Source organism: Coregonus lavaretus (genome assembly GCF_964263955.1).
Source record: "Coregonus lavaretus genome assembly, contig: HAP1_SCAFFOLD_775, whole genome shotgun sequence".
NCBI classification, from domain to species: domain Eukaryota; kingdom Metazoa; phylum Chordata; class Actinopteri; order Salmoniformes; family Salmonidae; genus Coregonus; species Coregonus lavaretus.
Genome location: NW_028159865.1, coordinates 102,644 through 106,964, shown reverse-complemented (window position 1 = coordinate 106,964; position 4,321 = coordinate 102,644).

The window sequence follows — 4,321 nt, the reverse complement described above, 5'->3', positions numbered from 1 at the left end:
AGGCGCCCTGAAACCTGCGCTGCGAAACAAACTCACCCAAGCAGCACAGGAAAAAAGACATCAAGCTATGATGAATAAATGGAAACCTTTACCAGACGATAACTATTATCCCTCAAATATAAAATAGAGATAATTAGTTACACAATCACCATCCTCCTGAGTTCACCCTCCCAACCCCCCCATTATATAAATTTATATACACATGTACGCACACACACAACTGTACAGCTATCAGCTAGCTGGCAATTAGGTGTCCAGCCAGTGAGTAGCTTCTCCTTGCCTCGGTATCACTAACGCTAGCATACATCTCTAACAATAAACAAGCCAGCAAACGCAATAGTAGCTACAATTCCCTGAAGTAATATAAACTACATAGTTAGGCTTGAAACCCAGTCAAAAGCCACATCACTATTTAACCAAACCCGACTGGACCTCTATGGGTAAAATAAAAGTATCCAGAAAGAAAATGTAACTACCTGGCATAGTGTGGCTGTAGCTATAGTAACACCCTGGTAAACTTAGCGAGCTGGCTAAATAGCGCAGTCAACATTAGCTATGATCCAACTTTACCTGGCCTGTCATTATGGTGCTAGCCATCTAGCCAGCCAGCCAGTCAACATTAGCTATGATCCAACTTTACCTGGCCTGTCATTATGGTGCTAGCCATCTAGCCAGCCAGCCAGTCAACATTATCTATGATCCAACTTTACCTGGCCTGTCATTATGGCGCTAGCCATCTAGCCAGCCAGCCAGTCAACATTAGCTATGATCCAACTTTACCTGGCCTGTCATTATGGCGCTAGCCATCTAGCCAGCCAGCCAGTCAACATTAGCTATGATCCAACTTTACCTGGCCTGTCATTATGGCGCTAGCCATCTAGCCAGCCAGCCAGCCAGCCAATCCTATGAGTCATTTGGTTGTATCCTCATGTTCTAACAGTTCACTATCCTCTGTATCCAAGTTCAAAAGACAGTTCCTCCTGATGTAGTAGATGGAACAAGTCAGGGAGTTCTTTCCTCATGTATGTTTCAGCCGTCTTCACAGAGTCAAATGTGCGCTCACCATTCTTGGTGTACATCCACAAAGTCTTCGGGTAGCAGCAGGCCGTATGCCGAGCCAGCCTGCCGCAGAAGCCTCTTCAGTGGGGAGAAAGCCATCCTCCTCTTGTGTAGTATGGGAGAAAAATCCGGAAAGATCATGATTCTGGCATCTCCATACTTGTGCTCTCTCTTTGCTCGGGCAGCAGAGAGGATGCGGACAGTGTCCTGGTACCGTAGAAATGTAATGATAAATGCCCTGTGTGCAACCTGGCCAGGCAGCCGCCTCCGTAGGGTGCGATGGACCCTCTCCATTTCCAGTGGGTGCGCGGAAGGGGGTAGATCCAGAATTTTGGGAATCCATTCCTGTAGAAAGGAGATGGCGTCTTGTCCCTCCACGGCCTCCGGGAAACCTTGAAATCTCAAATTCAAGCACTTTTGGATATTTTCGTAAGAATCTAATTCCTCGAGTTTAGAGATGGCATCTTCCAATTCCTTGTGCTTTTGATCCACTTCCAGGCGGACGTCCAGGATGGCAGCCTGTTGGTCAGCATGGTCTTTTTGTAACTTTGTCACTCGTTCCCTTTGTGACTTTCTGGTCTTCGTGGAGTTTATCGACCAGCACATCAATTTTGCTGAGGCGTTCAGAAAGTGTCTCTTGGATTTTAGTTATACCCTTGTCCATCACCATTCTGAACCATGCTGGTGCTTCTTCTGAGCTAGCATCCACCGAGGCCGAAGAAGGGCTGTCAGACACTAGCGGTTCTGCGGGGGGGGGGGGGGGCAATGCCCCTGTGACAACAAGCTTGGACCCCCTTGTGGCCCCTCTAAATGCGGAGTCTGAAATAATTATCACAGAATACATTTTTGCGATCATGTTTTATTTTATTGATTTTTTTACATCCGTTATTAGACAGTGGCAAAGCGGAACACTAAAGTAACCCAACACATTTTCTAGTGGGACTCCTTTAGGCGGAACACAAACAGTATCGTACCACATGGATCTGCAAGTTGTTTTCTATTCAGAAGTTGAAAGACATTTGGCGCGAATAATATCGTTCAAGCAAGAAGAAGGAAATAAAGAGAGGTGAGCAACATGTTGAATGTGTTGTATTTGTATCATTAAAGTAAATGCATTACAGAAGTGTAACGTTCGATCAGCTAATGTTAACCTGTCCGTTTGTTACTTTCTTTGTGAATTAATTAACAAATTGGCTTCAATCCTGGGCTATGTATTCGTTTGCATTGTTTTTGGTTTAGTTTTGTAGCTAATTCTAACAGTCAGGCATAAAAAATGTATGGCAATATGAAAAAGGGTATAATATTTTATCAACAATGCTAATGAATTACTTAAAAATCATACAATGTGATTTTCTGGATTTTTGTTTTAGATTCCGTCTCTCACAGTTGATGTGTACCTATGATAGTAGGAAAACCTGCAATATCGACAGTGTATCAAATACTTGTTCTCCCCACTGTATCTGCCTCACTCTCAGAGAAATAAGTAGTTCTGCTAGGTTTTACACAGTAATAATATATATGCCTCACTCTCAGAGCAATAAGTAGTACTGCTAGGTTTTACACAGTAATAATATATATTTGCCTCACTCTCAGAGAAATAAGTAGTACTGCTAGTTTTTACACAGTAATAATATATCTGCCTCACTCTCAGAGCAATAAGTATTACTGCTAGGTTTTACACTCATGTAACGACATAAAAAATCTGTACAAATGCTACATTTGCGACATCAATATTTTAATTTTTTTTTTGAAAAATAATTATATACAGTCCAATTTTATGAGATTTTAATCTCCAGGCCATCAGACTAGCTGGCCTCCACCCAGTACACTGCCCTGAACTTAGTCACTGTTTCTAGCTGGCTATCACCCAGTACTCTACCCTGCACCTTAGTGACTGCTGCCCTATGTACCTAGTCATTGAACACTGTTCACTTTAATAGTGTTTACATACTGCTTACCCTCTTTATATGTATATACTGTATTCTAGTCAAGGCATTGTTTTTTCCTGATATTTCTTAATTTCTTATTTTTATTTTGGGGATTTGTGGGTATTTTTTTTCAAATATGTGTATATGACCAATAGAATTTGATTGATTTTTGGTATAAAACATTTACCTTTAACATTTTAGTAATTTAGCAGTTGCTCTTATCCAGGGCCCGGTTTCCGGTGTCACTTTATACACAGAAGATCTCCGCTAAGCATAGAATTACATGATCTATCCGTATCTCTGTGACTTCCAATAACTTCAGAACAAAGTTGACTACAAATACCTAGTTGCCAATGTCTTCGCAATCGATACAAAGAAGTGATGTATACAATTATGCTTCAAATGAAAACTGAGATGACTGCATTAAAATATAAACATCAGGCTATAGGCCTATTTCAATCATATTGAAATACATTTCATTTTCAATTAATTGAGTTCTCTTTTGCTACTTGTAGGCTACTGTCTGTAATTTGTCTCAATATACGCTACATGGTGAAAGGTATGTGGACACCCCTTGAAATTAGTGGATTCGGCTATATCAGCCGCACCTGTTGCTGACAGGTGTATAAAATCGAACAGACAGCCATGCAATCTCCATAGACAAACACTGGAAGTAGAATGGCCTTACTAAAGAGCAAAGTGACTTTCAATGTGGCACCATCATAGGATGCCACCTTTCCAACAAGTCAGTTCGTCAAAATTCTGAGACATCACATTTCTGCCCTGCTAGAGCTGCCCCGGTCAACTGTGTGCTGTTATTGTGAAGTGAAAATGTCTAGGAGCAACCGTAAAGTGGTAGGCCACACAAGCTCACAGAACTGGAGTGCCGAGTGCTGAAGTGTGTAAAACCGTCTGTCCTGGGTTGCAACTGTCATGGAAATTCAACACAAGGACACTCAAAGTCAGTCGTAAATGAATCATTCTTTATTGTCAGCAAGCTGGAGAGGTCACAGTCAAACTTAGATGCATAAAGTGCCGGTCTGAAGTGATGGTCCTTTCATAATGCCTTATACGGCTACACAAAAACCTACATAAACATGATTCATACGATTGGTTCCTGCATGTGACTGGCACCATCTCCTATCTTAACTTATAGAACATATTCTGGGCATTCTGCCAGATGGTCTTGAGGAAGGGGTCATGACGTCCCCCCCTTTTTTTTTTTTTTTTTTTTTTTTTTTTTAACCTTTATTTAACCAGGAAGGGCTCATTGAGATTCAAAATCTCTTTTTCAAGAGCGTCCTGGCCAAGATAGGCAGCACCAAGTCATTACA